Here is a 24,959-nt window from a genome sequence, read left to right as displayed (position 1 = left end):
GAATACTGGTGTGAGTTACCATTCCCTTGCTCCAGGGAATCTTCCTGACCCAGGGATAGAACCTGGGTCGCCTGCATTGCAAGCAGATTCTTTACCATCTGAGCCACCAAGGAAGCCCCCTATCCACATGAAATAAGCACAAAAACTATTGAGACAGACTTCCCTGGTGGTCCAGTGGTTCAGTTCAGTTTAGTTCAGTCGCTCAGTCGTGTCCGACTCTTTGCGACCCCATGAATCACAGCACGCCAGGCCTCCCTGTCCATCACCAACTCCCAGAGTTCACTCAGACTCACATCCATCGAGGCCGTGATGCCATCCAGCCATCTCATCCTCTGTCGTCCCTTCTCCTCCTGCACCCAATCCCTCCCAGCATCAGAGTCTTTTCCAATGAGTCAACTCTTCGCATGAGGTGGCCAAAGTACTGGAGTTTCAGCTTTAGCATCATTCCTTCCAAAGAAATCCCAGGGCTGATCTCCTTCAGAATGGACTGGGTGGATCTCCTTGCAGTCCAAGGGACTCTCAAGAGTCTTCTCCAACACCACAGTTCAAAAGCATCAATTCTTCAGTGCTCAGCTTTCTTCACAGTCCAACTCTCACATCCATACATGACCACTGGAAAAACCATAGCCTTGACTAGACAGACCTTTGTTGGCAAAGTAATGTCTCTGCTTTTGAATATGCTATCTAGATTGGTCATAACTTTCCTTCCAAGGAGTAAGCATCTTTTAATTTCATGGCTGCAGTCACCATCTGCAGTGATTTTGGAGCCCAGAAAAATAAAGTCTGACACTGTTGCCACTGTTTCCCATCTATTTCCCATGAAGTGGTGGGACCAGTGGTTAGGAGTTGGCATTTCCCCTGCAGGGGCCTTGTTTTCAATTCCTAGTTGGAGAACTAAGATCCTGCGAGCTTCATGGCAGAGCCCCAAAAATATTTTTTTTAACTATTGAGATACTGTGCAATTTTTTTCTTCTTCGAAGCCTAATACACATTTTAAATTTACAGGACATCTCAATTTGGACTGATTACACTTCAAGGGTTCAGTGGCCACCTAAGGTTAATGGTGACTGTGTCAGTAGCACAGCTGTACCCTTCTCCAGGCAGCTGTCCATAGCAGGATGAGGCACAGCTCAGCCTCACTGAGGGCACAGAGGAGGGCTCTATACTTCTGCATGGGGCGGGGACGGGGAGGAGGGGAGATCAGGAAGCAAAGTCTTCAATGAAGAAAATGCATTTGAGTCAGACCTTGACGATAGGGAGGGAGTGGGTGAGAGTAGGGGAGAGGTCATTTCCAGCTGGAGGAACAGCATGAGTAGAGGGGGAGACCCCAGAAAGGGCAACATCAGTCCATGTGGCTAGCACACAGGATCTTAGGAAACAGTGTTTTTACACCTTCTTACCATGCCCCATGGAGGGAGATATGTTTCACACACATGTACCTACACATTGATACATACATATGAATGCAGATACACACATGTAGATGCAGCTACACACACACACACACACACATATATATATGTACACATACCCTTGTATGTGACCTACTACATAGGACACACTCAGATATCTCCTGTTCTTTTAAATTGTCTTCTGTTAGAATCTTTTGATGCTGGTGTGATCCACCAACATGATTTCACAGCCACTCTGGATGGGGACTCACAGAGACTGATGAAGGGGACACACAGTCTCTATCTTCAGACCCACTTCCCTCTTCCACTCACATTTGCTTTTCCACAGTGCAGGTGAACCAGTGGAATTTACTCACCTCTGGCTCCAGAAGGAAACATATAACTCCAACATGACCCACAAGAGAGTTGGATTTGCTGGTTACAGATTACTGATTTGGGCTTCCCTGGTGGCTCAGAGGGTAAAGCATCTGCCTGCAATGCAGGAGACCTGGGTTCGATCCCTGGGTCAGGAAGATCCCCTGGAGAAGGAAATGGCAACCCACTCTAGTACTCTGGCCTGGAAAATCCCATGGACAGAGAAGCCTGCTAGACTACAGTCCATGGGATTGCAAAGAGTTACTGATTCAGAGGTAATCAGAGCCAGTGAGAGCTAAACCCACAACTTTTGCTGAGTGATCAGAAGGAAGAACCTTTTATACTACAGTTGGGAGATGACAGGAGCACAGGGCTGGGAGGAAATTCAAAAGAAAGGAAAGCAGATTCAAGAGCAGAGAAGATCGAGTTTTCAAAGCACTGTCTGTAACCCTGGATCAAGCCATGCATGATCCAAAAATCTACCATGAGACTTTTTATACCATATGAGCCAATGGATTCCTTTTCCTTCCTTAAGCCCAATTATGTTGGGTTTTTTATCACTTGAAACCAAAATAATTTGATTGATTAAATATCCATAAGTGGATATTTATCCATAAATATCCGTAAGTATCACTATAGATATTCAGTGGGTTTTCATTGCTTGCCTTTGAAAAGCTCCAGACATTTTTCTTCTGAGCAATTCCCTGTCCTTTACAATGGTCCTTCCCTCCTCTCCAGTTCAGAAGCCCTTTCTCCATGCATTCTTTTCACCATAGCACTGCAAGCTCATGTTCAGTCTCTTCAGTCATGACCAACTCTTTCTCTTTGTGACCCTGTGGATGATAGTTTGCCAGGATCCTCTGTTCATGGGATTCTCCAGGCAGGAATACTGGAGTGGGTTGCCATACCCTCTTCCAGGGCATCTTCCGGACTCAGGGATCGAATCCTCGTCTCTTATGTCTCCCATGTCGACAGGCGGGTTCTTTACCACTAGCACCACCTGGAAGCCCCACCATAGCACTAAGTTCTCATAAAATCCTTAACCTGGCTACTTCCTCTGGGAAAGTAGCCAAAGGAATAATCTAAGAGAATTAGAATTTCAGGAGTGCGGCAGACAAGCCGGGGAGATATCTGGGAACAAAGATTCACCTTGTCTCTATGCTGGAAGATTGTAAGTCTAGTTCTATACACTGAGACTGGCTTTTAGAAATAATTTAAAAGGCACACTTTTGTTGTGGTGGTGGTGGTTGCTAAGTGATGAGTTCTTCCTTGAAACTTCAAGCTGCCCTCTGGATTTGTGGCTCTCCAAAACCCTCTAGCTTAATTTGAAACAAGGCACCCTAAGAAGTATCCTGCGAACACTTGGTTACTCATAGGAAAATATGAACCCTTAAAAAATAAATGTACTGCCAACATTTCAGAACTGTGAAAGGTTGTGCCTAGAACTGTCATATGTCAAAAATAATTACCAAGCAGAATGTTACTCACACATCTAGCCGGCATGATCAAAACTAATCCTTCCTGCCTTCATCTGTCTGAACAAAGTTAGGTAGGAAAGCTGCCCAGCCTGACACTTCAAGGCATCAAGGATTTGGAAAGAGAGAGTTCTCAACCTAATTCTGGAACATTCTCTTTAACTGTCAGGGGTAATTTTATATACCCACAGGTCAGCAGCTGGTTTTTTTGTTAATTGAAGTATAGTTGATTTACAATATGATGTTAGTTTCAGGTGTACAGTACAGGGATTCAGTTATATGAATACATTTGTATAAGTCTTTTTTTCAGATTTTTTTCCCTTATAGGTTAAGTGAAAGTGAAGTCGCTCAGTCGTGTCCTACTCTTTGCAACCCCATGGACTGTAGCCCACCAGTCTCCTCCATCCATGGAATTTTCTAGGCAAGAGTACTGGAGTAGGTTGCCATTTCCTTCTCCAATAGGTTATTACAAAATATTGAACATAGTTTCCTATGCTATATATGTCCATGTTGGTTATCTATTTTATATACAATAGTGTGTGCATATGTTAATGTCAACCTCCTAAATTGAGGGGGAGGGATAAATTAGCAGTTGCTGTTTTTATGTGTGCTTGTTTTTATACACACACACACGCACACACATATAATTTTGCATAAATGCACAGATTGATAGTATCATACGTATTAGGGATTTTAACCTTTTCATTGCAAACTATTGATAAAATATGATACAAATGCAGAAAGCTATTCAAAACAAACGTACATTTCAAAGAATTATTATAAGTATCACTCAGGTCAAGAAATAGAACTTTGCTGCCACCTTAGAAATCTCTGTCAAGTGCGACATCATAAGCACTACCTGGCCCCTTTAAAAAAAAATCACTCTCTGGACTTTGGTAACAATCTCTTCTTTGTGTTTCTTTATGGTCTTATCACCCAACTGTGAAATCCTAGGTAGGATAGCTTAGTCTTGTCCATTTTTAAAAAAAAACTCTTTATTTCTTCCTATCATACAATTCCCCTTTCTTTTCCTTAAAAAGTCACTTTCCAAAAATAAGAATAGCAACCTCCACCTTTTAAGACTGTTGTTAGGATTAATGAGATAATCACACTAAAAGCACTTTGCAAAGTGTAAAATGAACATACAATGGCAGTGAAATGTTAGCTGGTTGCCCCAGTGGGTTGTGTTTAGAGGTACACAGAGCCCAAAGGAACAGGTTTAGCCCACTTCCCATACTAGCAGGATCTGGCATACTGTGTCCAAGGACATTGGGTGTTTTTTCCCAGCTTATTTTATGCCCATTCCCTTTCATGCTCTCCTCCCTCACCCATATTCCACATCTTCCTTTCGCTGCTCTGCACCAAACAATCATGCTAACAACCGTGTACCCTTCAGTCCTCTCCTCTGATTCACATGCAAGTGATTTCTTGAGATGAGCCCAAGAAGCAGAAACGAGAAAGAGGAAGAGTTTAGTAGTATTACTGCACTGGTTCCCTCTGTAGGCACCAGACTCAACCCTCAGAGAACTCCATGGACCACGCATCCCAGCTGCCAGGGCACTTGTCCACCAACTCTCATCCCACTCAGCTGGGGGCTGCCCTCAGCCTGAGAAGTTCCTGCAGCCAGGTGAATGCTCTTCTGGACCCCAGAGGAAGCCCTGGGACAAAGTAAGAGAGACCCTGAGGCACGAATGTGATGAGGGTGCTGCCAGCATGCAGGAGACTATGCACCACAGGGACACCCAAGTCACCAGAGGGCCATAGGGAAGTGACACAAGTCAGGGAGCATGCCTGCTACTGCCCCTCCCAGACAAGACCCAACTTGGCTCCTGCAGCATCTCCCTCTCCTTCCCAAAAGTGGCTCTAACTTTTCTGCCTTCACTATCTAGTTTATGCTTTTTCTTCCCCATGCAATGATCCTTACACCTCTGAGCTTAAAATAATCCTACTGTCTCTCAAAATCCCACTCTCAGCACCACCTTTGAGAGGCAGCGTCTTTGGGCTTTAGGGCCCACCACTGGTAACAAGTCCTAGCTCAGCTCTTCCCGATGCACCTGAGACTTAAATGTTTCTGTACATGTGACCCCACCAAGCACAGTCATAGGGCATCTGACTCAGCCAGAACCTCTGCTGAAGATGACATCCCCCTGCAATGAAGGTCTCAAAGCAAATTCCAGCATGTTGCAGCCAAATGAGCTCTGCTTCCCTGGAAAAGAGAAAGCACCTGCAATAAAAGAAAGCAGAAGAGGGTCAGAAGGAACAGACTTTGATAACTATATGAAACCAGCCTTCTCTTACCAATGCCTTTTCCCTCTCCCCATTAAGTTTCTAAAACTTCCTGAAAAGGATTAGGCGAAGGATAGGGAGAGTCCACTTTCTCTAGATATATCAAAGAAGAACTATTTTTCCTGTTTAAAAATTGTTTTAATTTCTAAACATGGTGTTCTATTTTTCCCTCTCTCTGTTTTCACATCACTGGGTTCCAGAGAGGTTAAATTACCTTGAGGACTTTTTTAAATGGACAAATAAGAAAATATGTGAAAATAAAAGTTCGTTACAGTAGTAGATGTTTGTTCAGACCTGACTAAAAAAAATAAAAATTTGATTCAAGGAAGAAAAAAAACTAGTCTTCTGCACAACTTTTTTATCCAAGTCTTATACCCCCACCTAAAATCCCTCCCATCAGTTTTCTCCAACCACGCTTTCAGTCACTGTGGCCTGGGGTCAGAGGAAGAGATTGAATCACCCAGTTAGAGCATCACCCAATCCGCACAAAATTTAGATTGCTTCCAGAATACAACTAGAAGAAAAAAATTTTCTCTCCACAGACAAAAAAGAGGAGGAAAGGGGGTATTCACCTACACTCATGAAAAGAGAAACATCTAGATTTGACAAGTTGGAGACAATTCAGGTATGTGCCACCTGTCACGTCATGTAAATATCATTTCCCACTTACCTCTGAGGCTAAAATATTAAAACTGACACTATCTCATAGTTTAAGGGTTATTCCCTGCAAAATGACATCAAATAATTTTATCATAAACAAGTCAGCACAAAAGTCGTCTGTTCCTAATTTAATTTCAGGAGAAACAATGTTAATCCTTTAATTATGCAGCTTATCTGTCAAACCTACTTTCTCTCTGCTGAAAAGTACTTTGCTATCACAGAGGGTGCTGATAAATATCAGCTCCAAGAATTTAGAGTGCTATCTAAAAGATTTCTTCTTTTTTTAAAAAAAGCAGAGAGTTGAAAACAATCAGCAATGGCCACCCCCATCTTGCCAACCTCTTGCTGGTAGAGCTGCAGATAAAAGCCTGGGGAGCAAGCTCTCAATGCTGGCCAGCCTGCTATCAGCTACTAAGAGTGTATTTCCAAAGGGTGTTTGAGGATTTAACGGAAAAGATCCACAAATAAAATCTCAGATCCTGTTGAGGCACCACCTGCTCAAAAGCCTGAAGGAGGAACACCTTTTGGTAGAGATGACCTTGAGTAAAAGATCCAGTATTGCCCTGGAAATACAGCCGCTGTGTTTTGGGGAAAGCACACAGAGAAACGGGGACAGGAGTCCTGGTTGTGGCACGTGGGAGCTATGCAATGCTGGTCAAACCCCAGAACCTCTATGAAAGTCACTTGCCAAATAGCAACCTCCACATTACAAGACTGTTGTTAGGATTAACGAGATAATCACACTAAAGCATTATCTGAAATGTAAAATAAACATATGATGGTAGTGGAATATCAGCTGATTGCCCCAGTGGGCTGTGTTTAGAGGTACACAGATCCCAAGGGAACAGGTCTAGCCCATTTCCCACACTAACAGGTTCCCAAGCAGAGGCAAATAATTTGACTCAAAGTTGAATACATTTTAAGACTAAAAAGAGACTAAAAAGATTAAACATTTCCAATACTAGAGCGGATAAGACAGAAATAGATCAATGAGATAAGCTAAAGAGTCCAGGAAAAAAGATGCAGGTGACATTTCAAAACAATGAGTAAAACTTGGTATTGGGGAAACTGGTTAGGCAAAAAAAAAAAAAAAACCTCAATTCATACATTACTTCTTGAACCAAATTCATTCGAAATAGGTCAAAAACTTAAGTTTAAAAATTAAATCATAAAAAGTACCAGAAAAGCATAATTAGATATGCTTACAATTTTGAGGAAATCACAGAATGATTAAAAAATCTGCACAAAAGAAATATTGATAAATTCAACTCTAAAAAAGAATATCAGTATGGGAGATTGGTCCAAGATGGTGGAGTAGAAGGAAGTGCACTCGTTTCCTCCTGTGAGAGCACCAAAATCACAACTAGCTGTAGAAAACCCACTGACAGGAGGACTCTGGAACTCACCAAAAAAAGATACTCATGTCCAAAGACAAAGGAGAAGCTACAACAAGACAGTAGGAGGGGAGCAATCGCAATAAAATCAAATCCCATTCCTGCTGGATGGGCAACTCACAGACTGGAGAAAAATAATACCAAAAAAGGTTGTGAAAGTTCTAAGCCCACATCAGACTTCCCAGCCTGGGGATCAGGTGAAAGGGCTATGAATCCCCAGGGAATCTGACCTTGAAAGCCAGTAAAGGGATTTGATTACAGAACTTGCACAGGGTTGGAAGAAACAGAGACTCCATTCTCGGAGGGCACAAACAAAATCGTGTGTGCACCAGGACCCAGGGGAAAGGAGGAGTGACCCCGCAGGAAACTGAAGCAGACCTACCTGCTAGAGTTGGACTGTTTCCTGTGGAGGTGTGGTTCAGAAGTGGCTGGCCATGGGAACAGGGCCACTGTCAGCAGCAGTCCTGGGAGGTCCCCCTTGTGAGCCCTCTTGGAGGTTGCCATTAATCCTACCATAGAGCCTGTAGACTCCAGGATTGGGTCACCTCAGGCCAAACAGCTAACATAGAGCACAGCCCTATCCATCAGCAGACAATCAGATAAAAGTTTTACTGAGCAAGAGACAGTTTTTCCCACTGCCAGTCCTTCCCATCAGGAAACTCACACAAGCCTCTTAACCTCATCCACCAGAGGGCAAACAGAAGAAGCAAGAAGAACTACAATCCTGCAGCTGCCAGAATGAAAACCGCATCACAGAAAGTAATCAAAATGAAAATGCAGAATATTATGTCCCAGAGGAAGGGATAGGACAAAACTCCAGAAAAATAATGAAATTAAGAGGAGATAGGGAACTTTCCAGAAATGAATGCAGAATAGTGATAGTGAAGATGATCCAGGGTCTTGGAAACAGAATGGAGAAGATATGAGAAATGTTTACCAAAGACCAAGAAGAACTAAAGAACAAACAGAGGTGAACGATACACTAGATGGAATCAACAGCAGAATAACTGAGGTAGAAAAACCTCAAGTTAAGTGACCTAAAAGACAGAATGGTGGGAATCACTGTTGAAAAACAGAATATAGAAAAAAGGATGAAAAAAAAAATGCAGGCAGACCTCTGGGATAACATTAAACACACCATTATAAGGGTCACAGAGGGAGAAGAAAGAAGAACTTGAGAAAATATTTAAAGAGATAATAGCTGAAACTTTCCAAGCATGGGAAAAGATATAGTCAGCCAAGTCCAGGAAGTGCAGAGAGTCCCAGACAGGATAAACCAGAGGAGGAACACACTGAGTGAGACGCATAGTAATCAAACTGACAAAAATTAAAGACAAAGATAAAATATTAAAAGCAACAAGGGGAAAATGACAAATAATATACAAGGGAAATCCCATAAGGTTATCAGCTGATTTCTCAACAAAAACTCTATAAACCAGAAGGAAGTGGCACGATATATTTACTGATGAAAGGGAAGAAACTGCAACCAAGAATAGTCTACCGAGCAAGACTCTCCTTCAGATTTGATGGCAAAATCAAAAGCTTTCCAGAAACAGCAAGAGTTAAGAGTACTCAGCTCCACCAAACCAGCTTTGCAACAAATGCTGAAGGAACTTCTCTAGACAGGAAACACAAGAGAAGGAAAAGACCTACAAAAAGTAAACCCCAAACAATTTAGAAAATGGTAGTAGGATCATTGTTGCTATTGTTTAGTCATTAAGTTGTGTTTGACTCTTTGCAGCCCCACAGACTGCAGCATGCCAGGCTTCCCCATCCTTTGCCATCTCCCAGAGTTTGCTCAGACTCATGCACATTGAGTCAATGATGCCATCCAACCATCTCATCCTCTGTCGTCCCTGTCTCCTCCTGCCTTCAATCTTTCACAGCATCAGGGTCATTTCTAATCAGTTGGCTCTTTGCATCAGGTGACCAAAGTATTGGAGCTTCAGCTTCAGCATCAGTCCTTCCAATGAATATTCAGGGTCGATTTCCTTTAGGATTGACTGGTTTGATCTCCTTGCTGTCCAAGGGACTCTAAAGGTTTTCTCCAGCACCACAGTTCAAAAGCATCAATTCTTCAGCACTCAGCTTTCTTTATGGTCCAGCTCTCACATCCATACATGACTACTTTAAAAGCCATAGCTTTGACTATGCGGACCTTTGTCTGCAAAGTGATGTCTCTGCTTTTTAATATGCTGTCTAGGTTTTTCATTGCTTTTCTTTCAAGGAGCAAGTGTCTTTTAATTTCATGGCTATAGTCACCATCCACAGTGATTTTGAGGCCCAAGAAAATAAAGTCTGTCACTGTCTCCATTTTTTTCCCCATCCATGTGCCATCAAGTGATGGGACCAGATACCATGATCTTAGTTTTTTGAATGTTGAGTTTTAGGCCAGCTTTTTCACTATACTCTTTCACTTTCATCAAGAGGCTTTTTAGTTCCTCTTCACTTTCTGCCATAAGGGATTTGTCATCTGCCTATCTAAGGTTATTGATATTTGTCCTGGCAATTTGATTCCAGTTTGTGCTTCATCCAGCCCAGCATTTCTCATGATGTACACTACATATAGGTTAAATAAGTAGGGTGACAATATACAGCCTTGAGGTACTCCTTTCCCAATTTTGAACCAGTTTGTTGTTCCATGTTCGGTTCAAACTGTTGCTTCTTGCCTGCATACAGGTTTCTTAGAAGGCAGGTAGGGTGGTCCAGTATTCCCATCCCTTTAAGAATTTTCCACAGTTTTTTGTGATCCACACAGTCAAAGGCTTAAGTGTAGTCAATGAGGGGGCTTCCCTGGTGGCTCAGCGGGTAAAGAATCCACCTGCAATGTGGGAGACCTGGGTTCGATCCCTGGGTTGGGAAGATGCCCTGGAGAAGGGAAAGGCTACCAACTCCAGTATTCTGGCCTGGAGAATTTCATGGACTGTATAGTCCATGGGGCTGCAAAGAATTGGACACGACTGAATGACTTGTAGTCAATGAAGCAGAAGTAGATGTTTTTCTGGAATTCTCATGCTTTTTTTAATATCCAATGGATGTTGACAATTTATGTTGAATTGGGTCATAGTGCTTTTCAAATATACTATATTCTTCTACTTTTCTGTCTATTCATTCTATTAATTTTTAAGTTTGATGTTGAAACTCCAACTAAAAATCTTAATTTATCTACTTAAAAAATAATTGTAATATATTATGTAACTATCAGAGAAGGCAATGGCATCCCACTCCAGTACTCTTGCCTGCAAAATCCTATGGACGGAGGAGCCTGGTAGGCTGCAGTCCATGGGGTCGCTAAGAGTTGGACATGACTGAGCGACTTCACTTTCACTTTTCACTTTCATGCACTGGAGAGGGAAATGGCAACCCACTCCAGTGTTCTTGCCTGGAGAATCCCAGGGACAGGGGAGCTTGGTGGGCTGCCGTCTATGGGGTCGCACAGAGTCGGACACGACTGAAGTGACTTAGCAGCAGCAGCATGTAACTATAAAAGCTAATTAATTAAAGTAAAAAAAGGAAATCAGTATGGAAGGATATATACATGTATCTGTATACAGCACAAGGAAAAATGTAGGTGATCAATTATGATTTTTTTAATTACACTGTGACAGAAATTTTATATAAAGTACTCTTTATAATAAATCTAAACAATCCAGTGAGGGGAATATGTGCAAAGATCCTAAAGAGTAGTACAGAAAAAGAAACCCAAAGGGGCAATTAATAAATGAAGGGGTTCAAACTCATTCGTAATAAGATTCATATTAAAATAAATGTAAAAGTTGTTTTTTACATATAAAAGTTTGATTATATCAAGTCTCATCTAAGACAAGGGAATAACAATCACCTTTTTTTGAGAATATCATTTCAGAGAGTCATTTGACAATCACTATCACAAATCTTAATGCACATATTCCATAATTATATTTCCAGAAATATACTTTTCCAGCAGGTGTGTTAAAATTATATGAACAAGGATATTTTTGGCAGCAATGTTTGCTTTTGCAAAAGGGAGGGAGTCCTAAGTGGCTACTATTAGGAGACTAGTCAAATAAGCTATGAAGTGTGAAACAATAAACCAGTAATAAGAATAAAAGAGATCTGTTTATACGGACCTGAAAAAGATTTTCCATATTTTGTCAACTGACAAAGCCTACTTCACAGAAGATTATAATCCATTCAGGTAACATCAAAGTATATATATATATATATACACATATATATTCTTATCAGTACATAGAAAAGTCTATAATGTTACATAAAAGGGAGTAAAATTTAGAGAACTAATGAGGGAAAAAGATTTTTAATTTCATACTTAATTCCAACTTATATGCTGTGTGAAATGTCTTAACATGAACTTGTATGATTTTCATAACATAAAATGGGAAAAATTGTTCTTATTCTATATGCACATACCCAAACAAGAATATGAAAAATATTCTAAAATGAAAAATATTCCAAAAAATAAACTAGATAGAACTATAGTCCATCTTGCCTATTAAACTCTCTGGAAATATACACATTCTTTACTTGGGGACCTGAAGAACATGCAAACTGTCTACATAAACTCAAAACCTCCAGAAAATTTTGACCATAAAAGTATCTGGCATGCAGTTTGTCTTAGGTATAATTATTTTCTTTTTTATGGGTGTGTTTATCAATACTGTGCCTCATTCCAAAAAGAATCTGAGATTTATTAAAAATATGATCTATTAAAATATGTGTAAGTGGTTCTAGAAGATTAAAATCAGTGAGAAAATCCAATAGAATGCCAATAGGAGGAGGATAAATAAATGAAGTTAGAAATTGGAGAAGTAGGGGGAAATTGTGCACTGAAACATCCCAGTGTCTCCCCAGCTTCAGGGGTCCAATGTTTGCACAAAGAGAAAAACAATAGTTTCAGAGCTCACTGTGCTCACAAGATCAAAGCAAACCAATCACTTGGGAAGAGTCCAGTTATTCAGGGTGGTGAATCCTGAGAGCCATTTCTTTCATGATTCCTCATAAGAAAAAATACTGCTACATTAACAGAATTCTCAAGAAAATCCTACAGAGATGAGTTTTCATGAGGCAGTATCTATTTGAGCTATGGAAAACAGAACAAAAGAACATATGATTGCTCTTTTTAGTGTGGGATCTTCTTCAAAAGAAAACAAAACAGAAAAAAGACATTTCCTCGCCCACTTCGTAATCAAGATATGCAATTTAGATAACTAAAATTGCAAAAAAAAAAAAAAAGCTAATGACAAAACAGTTTGCCTACCTATCTCCAGCACTTAGCAGGGTGCCTGGTGTATGTAGACTTTGAATGAAAGTGTTCAAACCTGATGAACTTGGATTTTAAAACAATTCTAAAACAGTCTTCTGTTTTCCATGATGCTTTTTAATCAATGACAAACTGGACTATAAGTGGGAAAACACACAATAGAAGCTTGGAATTTCTTTCCAAACATACTCCTTCCTTTCTCTTCTTGCCCTAGGAGCTGGGAGGTGGGTGCAAAACCATTAAAAGATAAGTTTGCTGGCATGAAACCAGAAACAGTTCAAAAGGTGCTATTGTACTGCTGTCAGCTCAAGGAACTATGCCACAGAACTCATTAGAATGATACGGGAAACGTGTGATTTAATCAGCTGCAGACTTGCTCACCACAGGACCTACACAGAGATGCATCCATTCATCAGGGTGTCAGCTACATATTTCATAAGTGGGAGGGGGGCAGAGAGATTTAGGAGCTAGGGCAGAAGTTGAAGGCGGGAGCTGCAGTTCACCGAAGCACTTCTTCCTGCTAGGGAACTTTATGCTGTTGGCAGCTGCTGCTGCTGCTGCTAAGTCGCTTCAGTCGTGTCCAACTCTGTGCGACCCCATAGACGGCAGCCCACCAGGCTCCCCCGTCCCTGGGATTCTCTAGGCAAGAACACTGGAGTGGGTTGCCATTTCCTTCTCCAATGCATGAAAGTGAAAAGTGAAAGTGAAGTCGCTCAATCATGTCTGACTCTAGCGACCCCATGGACTGCAGCCTACCAGGCTCCTCCGTACATGGGATTTTCTAGGCAAAAGTACTGGAGTGGGGTGCCATTGCCTTCTCCAGTTGGCAGCTACATGTATTTAAAAATAAAGAAGTAAATTCACCATGCCCTTTGGTGAAACCCCCACCAAGGGTTAACACAGGCTGACCTTTCAATTTCTGACGATAAAACTCATTATGACTGTCACATGTTTTACCCTCTAAAGATCTCATTCTGCACTCATATATTAACCTAGCAGCCCTTCCAATGTGGAAAACGTCCCAGATAGACATTTCTGAGGCAGGGCAGCTGTACCAGAAAGAGGAAGTCAGCAAGGGAGAGAGAAAACCCAGAGGCACCTCAATAAACCACCTAACCCCTCCTGCGTGCTAAGTCACTTCAGTCATATCCAACTCTGTGCAACCCTATGGACCGTAACCCACCAGGCTCCTCTGTCCATGGGAATTCTCCAGGCAATACTGGAGTGGGTTGCCATACCCTTCTCCAGGAGATCTTTCCAAGCCAGGGATCAAAACTATTAACTAAACCGTACCACCATCTCTGGGAGCCATCAAAGCACTAAACCACCCTCTGTTAGTATGGTCTCGTCCTTGTAAAGCAGTCAGCCAAAGTAGAGCAAAAATTGAAGTCCTGATGGCCAGTTGAAGCCAAGCTGAGTGTCCTCACGTTTCCCCTCAGCCTGGAAGAAACATAGCCGCACCAACGGCCAGCCAGGCTCCTGACGCTGGTGAGGAAAGGGCATGGACCACACATCCACCAACCACGGGCTCGCTTACTCCTTTTTCTCATTTTCCTATTTCTTTCCTTCCTAGCGAGATAGCATACCCACAGCTTCTCTTCCCTTTTGTATCTCTAGCATCACTGAAGAGTCCTGAGAGATCATTCATCAGTGCTGATTGATAAATACAATTCTGTGTGAACAGCTAGTGGAACACATGCATACCATACCACACAGACAAACTGAAATAGGAGTTTATCCTATTTTTAAAGACATCCAAAGAACAAACTTCCATACATTTTATTCTATAATCCAACCCAAGACCTTGAACTTCAATATCAAAGTTCCAAAATTCTACTACACAAGTAGGGAAGGATACAAATAGTGAGACCAAAGGGGGCTGAAAAAGTGAAGGTCCCTCAGTCCTGCCCAACTCTTTGCAATCCCATGGACTATACAGTCCATGGACTTCTCCAGGCCAGAATACTGGAGTGGGTAGCCTTACCCTTCTCCAGGGGATCTTCCCAACCCAGGGATCAAACCCAGGTCTCCCACATTGTGGGCAGATTCTTTACCAGCTGAGCCTCATAGGAAGCCCAAGAATGCTGGAATGGGTAGCCTATCCCTTCGCCAGCAGATCTTCCCCACCTCGGAATCAGACCTAGGTCTCCTGCATTGCTGGCAGATGCTTTACCAACTGAGCTACCAGGGAAGCAGTGTAATAAATATTAACATCCCTTTTCCAGGAAGATTAAAGTCTACATCACTATTCCTTTGCAGATGAAGAGAGACAGCTACAAAAGATGGGTTGTGAAAGTAACTGTGCTGAAAATGAGCTGTCAAAGGCGGGACAGGCTGGGGCAGGAGAGTACACATCAGGCAGTCCCAGGGCTCTTGCCACCACGTGGCGCTCTCTCCCTTTACCTGAGACCTGAAAGACATTCTCTTGCCAGGCCCCCAGCGTGTCACTGCTACCAAACAAATTACAGATGCCCCAAGAAAGCTCCTTCTGCAAACAGTATCTCTTACTAGACATAAACACCTCCTTTCAAAGCTTGAAATTTATTAGCGCCCAAATGATGTTTATGACCCTGGGGCTTGTGATCCTGTCATGGATTCTATCAACCAAGGAGACTGGATTAGCTCATGGACCTAGGCATTTATGGCTCTGAACTGAGCCACTGTTCAAAGAGGGCTGAGGACAGATGGAACTGATCTACTCACAGGTGGATGAGCGCCACTGTTACAGAAGGGGGCTGGGCTGCCTGAAAGAACACCCAAGCCCAGGGGCAGAAGGCAAGATAATCAGTCGGGTATCAGCACAGGCAGTCAGCAACCAACCAGGGCCCACAACCAGAAGAAGCTAGCCACAGGAGAAAAAAGGCCACCGAAGGCTGCGGCAGTATCACAACCAGCAAAAAAAAGCAGCAAGATTGTTTTATTGCAACTGAAATGCATAAGATGAATACATGTCAATGTAATTTCTTCTAACAGGAACTTTCCGAGTTATGTGTATAAGCAAATATAAAAGGAATGCATTGTCGACGTTGTGGTTTGGTTTGGTTTTGATTTTTTAATTTTTAAAAAGCAGCGTTTTGTGCCTTTTTGAAATGCAGTTTTAACATCTTCAGACTTAACCAAAACCCTACAAGAGAAGAAAATTTGGGTAAACACTGAAGGTTATTCACTGGGTTAGGAGTTCGGGGAAAGAGGGGGAAAAAAAAAAATGCAGAGTCCACTGAAATTTAGTGAAATTCTACACTCCACCAAATATAGATGGTATAAAGAAATAATCACTTTAGTATTCTATTATCATCTTTTGCAGGAGTAGTTCCTAATATTTCTTAATAATAGTTAATTCATAGTTCATTGCTATAAGGAAAATACAATGTGAAAATAATGAAGACATTTAAATTATAAACTTTGGCCTTTACCTTTGGGCCCTGTCTCCAGAACAAGAGTAATTGTACCAGGGTCTTTTAGAACACCCTTTCAAAGAGAGACTTGAGATTTATTTTTCTGGGTAGCAGGCTCTGAAAGATCAAGCCAGTCCTGGAAGGTGTTTCAGAGCTTTAAGTATCTTGAGAGTTGAGACTACATCTTTATTCACACATATTGGGATATTATTTAATATGTGATAAGTGAAAAACTTCTAGGTCTTGGGTAGGGTGAAAAAGATGAAAAGAGCATGCTCCCCGCAGTTTCAAGAAGCTTACTCTCCTGTTAGGAGATAAGACTTTGCACAAATAACTGAAACACATACGTATATATAATGTATAATTAAGTAAATATGTATGTATTTATTCCTTATGCACATTTGCAGATGGGAAATGTATGTCTCATATATATGTGTTTGTCTATCTGTGTGTGCATGTATATATGCATGCAAATGCATATATCGTCCAAGACATATATAGATTGTCTAGGAGCCTATTATGGGAGAAGGCAATGGCACCCCACTCCAGTACTCTTGCCTGGAAAATCCCATGGACAGAGAAGCCTGGTGGGCTGCAGTCCATGGGGTCGCTAAGAGTTAGACACAACTGAATGACTTCACTTTCCCTTTTCACTTTCATGCATTGGAGAAGGAAATGGCAACCCACTCCAGTATTCTTGCCTGGAGAATCCCAGGGACAGGGGAGCCTGGTGGGCTGCCGTCTATGGGGTCGCACAGAGTCGGACACGACTGGAGCGACTTAGCAGCAGCAGGAGGAGCCTGTTCTAGGCCTTCTCCATAATCAGCATGTGTGTCCTATCAGCTTGCCCACTTTCCATTCCCAGGGATATAGATAATAGGAAGGTGGTTTGAGGTTGTTCATCAATTCTTGAGCTATAATAAAGCTCTGTTTCTAAAAATCTTTATAACTCTGATTGTTCTCCCTCCTAAAATTTACTCTATGCCTACTGCTACTGCTGATGCTAAGTCACTTCAGTCGTGTCGGACTCTGTGTGACCCCATAGACGGCAGCCCACCAGGCTCCTCCATCTATGGGATTTTCCAGGCAAGCGTACTGGAGTGGGGTGCCCTTTCCTTCTCCAACTCTATGCCTAGCCAATAGCAAATGAATGGGCAAATGATATTCACTTTCTAACACCATACACAAAAATAAACTCAAAATGGATTAAAGATCTCAACATAAGACCAGAAACTATAAAACTCCTGGAGGAGAACATAGGCAAAACACTCTCTGACATTCATCACAGCCGGATCCTCTATGACCCACCTCCCAGAATATTGGAAATAAAAGCAAAAATAAACAAATGGAACCTAATTAACCTTAAAAGCTTCTGCACATCAAAGGAAACTATTAGCAAGGTGAAAAGGCAGCCTTCAGAATGGGAGAAAATAATAGCAAGTGAAGCAACCAACAAACAACTAATCTCAAAAATATACAAGCAACTCCTACAGCTCAACTCCAGAAAAATAAATGACCCAATCAAAAAATGGGCCAAAGATCTAAATAGACATTTCTCCAAAGAAGACATACAGATGGCTAACAAACACATGAAAAGATGCTCAACATCACTCATTATCAGAGAAATGCAAATCAAAACCACTATGAGGTACCATTTCACACCAGTCAGAATGGCTGCGATCCAAAAGTCTACAAATAATAAATGCTGGAGAGGGTGTGGAGAAAAGGGAACCCTCTTACACTGTTGGTGGGAATGCAAACTAGTACAGCCACTATGGAGAACAGTGTGGAGATTCCTTAAAAAAACTGGAAATAGAACTGCCTTATGATCCAGCAATCCCACTGCTGGGCATACACACTGAGGAAACCAGAAGGGAAAGAGACACGTGTACCCCAATGTTCATCGCAGCACTGTTTATAATAGCCAGGACATGGAAGCAACCTAGATGTCCATCAGCAGATGAATGGATAAGAAATCTGTGGTACATATACACAATGGATTATTACTCAGCCATTAAAAAGAATACATTTGAATCAGCTCTAATGAGGTGGATGAAACTGGAGCCTATTATACAGAGTGAAGTAAGCCAGAAAGAAAAACACCAATACAGTATACTAACGCATATATATGGAATTTAGAAAGATGGTAACAATAACCCGGTGTACGAGACAGCAAAAGAGACAGTGATGTATAGAACAGTCTTGTGGACTCTGTGGGAGAGGGAGAGGGTGGGAAGATTTGGGAGAATGGCATTGAAACATGTAAAATATCATGTATGAAATGAGATGCCAGTCCAGGTTCAATGCACGATACTGGATACTTGGGGCTGGTGCCCTGGGACGATCCAGAGGGATAGTATGGGGAGGGAGGAGGGAGGAGGGTTCAGGATGGGGAACACGTGTATACCTGTGGCAGATTCATTTTGATATTTGGCAAAACTAATACAACTATGTAAAGTTTAAAAATAAAATAAAATCAATTTTTAAAAAATAAATAAATAAAAGACACTTAAAAAAAATAATAAAAGTTTCATTTTGAGACTTCTCTGATGGTTCAGGGGTTAGGCCTCTGCATTTCTGCAGGGCTGTCGGGTACAATCCCTGGTCAGGAAACTAAGATCCCACATGCTGTGCAGTGCAGCCAAAAAGAAAAGTTTCTCTTTACACTTTCCCTTACACAATTTTTCACCTTTAGAATTCCAGCAATATTAGCCACTATTACATTTGAAAGTAATAGGATTAGGACAGATAGAAAGATAGGCCCAATGACTCATTCCCAGGAGGCCAGTCTACATATTATTTAATATTTGTCATGCAATTCTCTCAACTGTCTGCCTTACACCTGAAAGCAGCAGGGAAACTCTTTGGGAAAGAGTTCAACACCAGTTGTGAGAGAGACCTTTTGTTTTAGCTTGAAACCTAGATCCTGCCAGTCTTCAGAAAAGTCAGATCAGACAATTATCTACAGAGTTGAGGTAGAGCAGTTGCTCCTATGACCCGCATGATTCGCCATGATTATCAGCAGGTTCTTGACAAACGCCCACGGGGTGCACATCCTGGCCCTAAGACAGCTAGTGAGATTATCTACACAGAGTCATTGAATTACTGCACGTGGCCCTAATTCTCTACTTCTTTGTCCTAGTGGAGACCTGCCTGTGTTTTTCCCAGGACAGTGCCGGTGTCTGAGGGCCAGGCCTTCTCCTGGAAGAAGATGGAAGCCACACTGGTCTGGGGTGTGAAGGGAGCCAGGGAAGCCAAGCTCTCCTGTTCTTTAACCAGAGAAATCACAGTGTGCCTGCGGCAAACCCTTAACCTATTTGTGTCTCCATCTCCCATTTGTAAAACAGGGTAATTATAACCTCCCTGCCTTATATGGCTGTTGGGAAGCTACATTAATGTTTGTAAATCACTTTGAAGATGGAGTGATTGCTCACTGCTGTGGCAGGTGGAAGATCTCTGGCTCCTGTCCTTCCTCCCTGTTTCCTGGCAGCTCTCTTAGATGAAGGAGGAAAAAGTAACAATTACTCTTGCCAGTCTGTTTTCCTATTTACATTGAATATTCAAAGGGAAACTTGTTAACCTTTTTTCCTAAATTTCTGCATTCTCAGTTCTATGTTTTCATCACAGTATAAGAAGCAATAATATTTTTAGATGTGATAACTTAAAATTAATATCTTTGAGAAGTTTCACAAAGCTTATGGAATTATCATAAGTGACATTTTCTATTATACCCGTGTTATGTTCAAGGGTATATTTCTATGAGTTCAAAATTTTTAACTCTTGCATGCTATCTCCCAGTGAGTCTAACAACCTAAATCAATTAATGTTCTTTTAAAAAAAGGCACCCATATTTTAAACTGCACATAAAACATACATACACAAAGACATACATAACTGTGTGAAGTGAACATAGGTATATTATTATATGTTAAAAGTACAAAACAGTGTACTTTAAAAAAAACCCACTTGGGTGTTAAAAATCTCACAAGAACCACATTTTAAGGATGCATTAGTTTACTTTGGCTGCTTTTCTTTAATTTCGAAAGTATAACATTTTGAAAAATAAACTTTGAAGACCATTTTGACTTATATGATCATCATTAGCGTGCTAGCTACATGGTACATCCAAGCAATTTGTGTGTATATGGAATAGAATTCTAGATACATTTTTAATTTTAAAAAATACAGAATAATATTCATCATAGTTTATAATTTATGTTTTTAAAGGGGACATATGCAATCATCCTTTTCTATCTGAGGGGACTGGTTCCAGAACTCCCTTGAATATCAAAATCTACAAATGTTCAAGTCAAGGGACTTGCATAAGGATACATACTTGGATGTGTAAGGGTACATGTCCGTGCGTGCTAAGTTGCTTCAGTCATGTCCGACTCTTTGCAACCCCATGGACTGTACCACACCAGGCTCCCCTGCCTATGGAATTCTCCATACAAGAATACTGGAGTGGGTTGCCATGCCCTCCTCCAGGGGATCTTCCTGACGCAGGAATCGAACCCGCATCTCTTACATTTCCTGCATGGCAGGCAGGTTCATTACCACTGGCACCACCAGGGAAGCCCTAAAGGATACATACCCAGTAGTATAGTATTTGAATATAACCAATGCACATCTTGGGGAAGGCAATGGCACCCCACTCCAGTACTCTTGCCTGGAAAATCCCATGGATGGAGGAGCCTGGTAGGCTGCAGTCCATGGGGTCGCTAAGAGTCGGACACGACTGAGCGACTTGACTTTCACCCTTCACTTTCATGCATTGGAAGAGGAAATGGCAACCCACTCCAGTATTCTTGCCTAGAGAATCCCAGGGATAGGGGAGCCTGGTGGATTGCCGTCTAAGTGGTCGCACAGAGTCGGACACAACTAAAGCGACTTAGCAGCAGCAGCAATGCACATCCACCTACATGCTATGAATCATCTCTAGATTACTTGTAATATCTAACACAATGTAAATAGCTGTAAATACAATGTCAGTGCTATGTAAATAGTTGCCAGTGTATGGCATGTTGAAGTTTTGCTTATTGGAAACTTCTGGAATATTTTTCTGAATATTTTCCATCCACAGTTGGTTGAATTCACAGATGCGGAACCCTCAAATATAGAATCTTCACATACAGAGGGCCAGGGATATGTGTGCATAGGCATGTACATAAGTGAATACAGAAAGAAAAAAAGGCAACAGTAGCTTCTTCTGGAAAAAAAGATTAGAGGACTTAAAGGCTGTAGGCAAAAGTTTTAACATTTTTATATACTCCATTTGGCTTGTTTAATATTTATAACATAAGAATGCACCATTTCTAGTTAAAAATGTAAGAGTCACATTAGAATATTTTATTATTAATTTGGCATCTGTGATGTATTATCTTGATAACACAATTGTTTATAGTATATACTACTAAGGAAAACTGTCAACTATGCAGAAAGTAAACTGGTGTCATAATATTTTAAACTGTCTGACAGGCGTATATGGGAAGTCTCTGTACCTTCTGCTCAATTTTACTGTGAACATAAAATTTCTCTAAAAAATAGTGTATTTTTAAAAGTTTCATGCCTACAGTAGGATAAAAATGCTGTAAAATAACACCCAAACTATGTGCAAATGAACCACAAGACCATTTTCTTTGGTATAAAAACATATAGATACCCATTGGTGAATACACAAAACATTTATCCACTATTGTAATGTGATCACTCATACAAAATTGCTTTATACTCTTCTCTCAGAATTAATCTCCTTGTAAGCAAGGAAAGGATCTTTTTCATATAATTTCCCCAAAAGTCTAGCTCAACACCTGGCAAAGAATGATATTCAAAAAATATTTATCAAATAAAAAAAAATTAATTGACCTCTCTCTGTGATATCTTGTCTATTCTCATTTAACAGGTTTCTTTAATGTGGAACTTCTCAAAATCTTTAGTAAATAATTACACATTATAAATTCAATTAGTTAAATGTAGTACACAGCATCTCCCAAACTTATTTTACCATGAAAATATTTCCCCACAAAATTCTCTGTAGTTTCCAGAGGCAATGAAGTCTAGACAACTAAATGTGGAAGATATTGCATTGACTTTAGATTTATACCCCATTGTTTCCTAAAATTCAAGGGCAGCAGAGACCTGTAGTCCTCACTGAATATTCATAAAGTCCTTGTATCTCCCACACTCCCCTGTTGCTGGCTCAGGGGCACATGATTGCATCTGGCACACAGAAATGTAAGAGCAAGTGATTTCTCATTTCTATCCCAAGGCACTTGACAGCCGATGGGTCTCTGATCTTTCGCTTCCTTTACTGGGACCAGTCTGGAAGTCAGTTGTTGAGAAGACAACCTCACAAATTACAGGGAATCTTTAACTCACCAGATGTAGAGGACCTGTCCCTGCCAATTTACATCAGAGCTTGTGGTGAGCAAGGAATGTACTTTTGTTGTGCTAAACCACTGAGATGTCAGAGTTCTTTGTTACTACAGCATGTCATAGCCTGTCCTGACTAAATATATTAAAGATCATGGCATTCCTTCATATAAAAAATACATACTGAATGCCTACTATGTGTCAAGCCTGATATTTGAGGCATCTTATAATAAATATGTGTATCACATGACTTCCAAAGGAGAAATTAAAGAATAAAAATGTATAGACTGAGGGATGAACAGCCTCAGTCATTTGAAGGAAAAGTACTGAAGCTGGGTGATTTTTTGATAAAGGAGTGGCCAAAAGTAAGCTTAAATGCAAAGAATACAAATTCACCCAAATCAACTAGTGTTCTACTTTCCCTGAATTACTCCATACTATCCTAAAGACTAGGTATTCCCGCAGTAAGACTGGGAAGTAGTGTGTTCAGAAATATTGCTGCTCTCCTGTCATATCTATATAGAGTTCTTAGCTTAAAAAAAATTGCAGACTGAAAGGGAAACCTGCAAGTGGCCCAACATATCAGAAATCATCTCCCGTCCTCATCAGTCAGAGTGCCTTTGTCATAATTAGCCAACGTGCCTGTGAATTTTCTGGATTAGGGTTAGTTAATAAAGCAGGGCTTGGGTACTTCCCTGGTGGTCCCATGGTTAAGACTTACACTCTCAATGCAAGGGGCTCGGGTTTGATCCCAGGTCAGGGAACTAGGTCCATATGTCACAAGTAAGAGTTCACATGCCAACACTAAAGATTCTGCCTGCAGGAACTATTAATAATACCCAGTGCAGCCAAATAAATAAATAAAATATTTGAACAATAATAAATACATAAATTAGGGCTCTTAAGAGATTTATAATCTCCAATGAAAGAAATATTCAGATGAGATAAAATTCCATTGCACTTAGGTACTTTGATTCAACATCTATAACTGCCTTGTTATTAATATATGATAGTGAATTGAAGAGGAAGAAAATTGGGAGAGGACATGGAGGCAGAATGCAGAGGAGGCCTTTTAATTCATTGTTCATCCTTCTGAGTGGTGAAAAGTCCAGATAATCGGAGGTACTCAGTGTCCGCCTCTCTTGAGTCTCAAGCGTCTCTTCTTAAAGACTAGCAGTAATTTAGCAATCACAGTGATCCAAAACAGTCTGGAATTCCAAGACAGACTGTGAGACAAACCCCAAGTCGTGGGAAAACAAACTATCATTAATTTTCTGTCCGAGGCTCTAATCAGCTGCATGACATTGTGTGATGGAACATCCACAGTTGCATAATGCTGCATGTCCCTCCCTTCCTCCCACTGAGGCAAAAAGCATTTGTAGAGGATTGTTTGGGAAAGGTTGTTCCCAGGTCTCTGTGTACTGGCCAGGGTTTAACCTCAAGTTTATAGAACTCCTGGGATTCTTCATGGAAGCTGTAATGACAGTCCAAGTTGAAATCTGCTGTGCTGGGCAAGAAAACCACAAACCCTGTCTAGGCTTTTTATCAGCCAGGCCCTGCCTTTAAAAGATAAGCCCCTCCTAGGCAGAGGTCAGGGTTAGAACAAGTGATTGCAGCTTAGCCTTCTGGCCAAAACTCTCAAGAACTAGGATGGATGCGGCTCAAAGCGAAGTTTGGATGCACACATCAAGTTCACTCTTAATACCATTTTCATTTTAACTCACTACTAACTTATTTAACATCGAGTTAATACCCACTGAGGTAGCTAACCAGATTGTCTGAACAGAATTGTAAAGTGCCTCTGAGCCCTTGATAACCATTAGCTTGCTTTGGGTTTTTTTTTTTTTCTTTGAAAAAATATTTTCTTATCTTAAAATAATATTTTTCTTTATTAGACATTTTTTTAAATTATAAAAATAATGAAATATTTAAAAATAAATATTTTTTCAAATTTCCACAAGATGTATGAATAAAAAGCTGTCCAACATGTCCATGTGTGTCTTTCATAACTCTGACTAAGCACATATATATACACATGTTACAAGTCCAAGCTTGTTCTGCTTGAAGGAGGAAACAGACAGAGCTGGACTCCATCTTAGGCCAGGATGAGAACATTAGGCTACGCATAGTCACCCTCCCAATAGACTCTGAACTTTGTGTCCGGTGTCTATAGAAATGGCATACCAATAGAAAACCAACCCTCAGATAAAAGAGCCTCAGGACTTGTACTTGGACTCTCCATTGCCTAAAAGAATATGCTAATTATCTCTGTAACAGAACAAAGTGGTAAACTTCATTCTGTTTATCGGGATATGACCACAGGCCTATTGATAAATATCCACCGTATATCT

Source organism: Bos indicus, chromosome 8, assembly GCF_029378745.1.
Source record: "Bos indicus isolate NIAB-ARS_2022 breed Sahiwal x Tharparkar chromosome 8, NIAB-ARS_B.indTharparkar_mat_pri_1.0, whole genome shotgun sequence".
NCBI lineage: Eukaryota > Metazoa > Chordata > Mammalia > Artiodactyla > Bovidae > Bos > Bos indicus.
Note: the sequence above shows the minus strand (reverse complement) of the source record.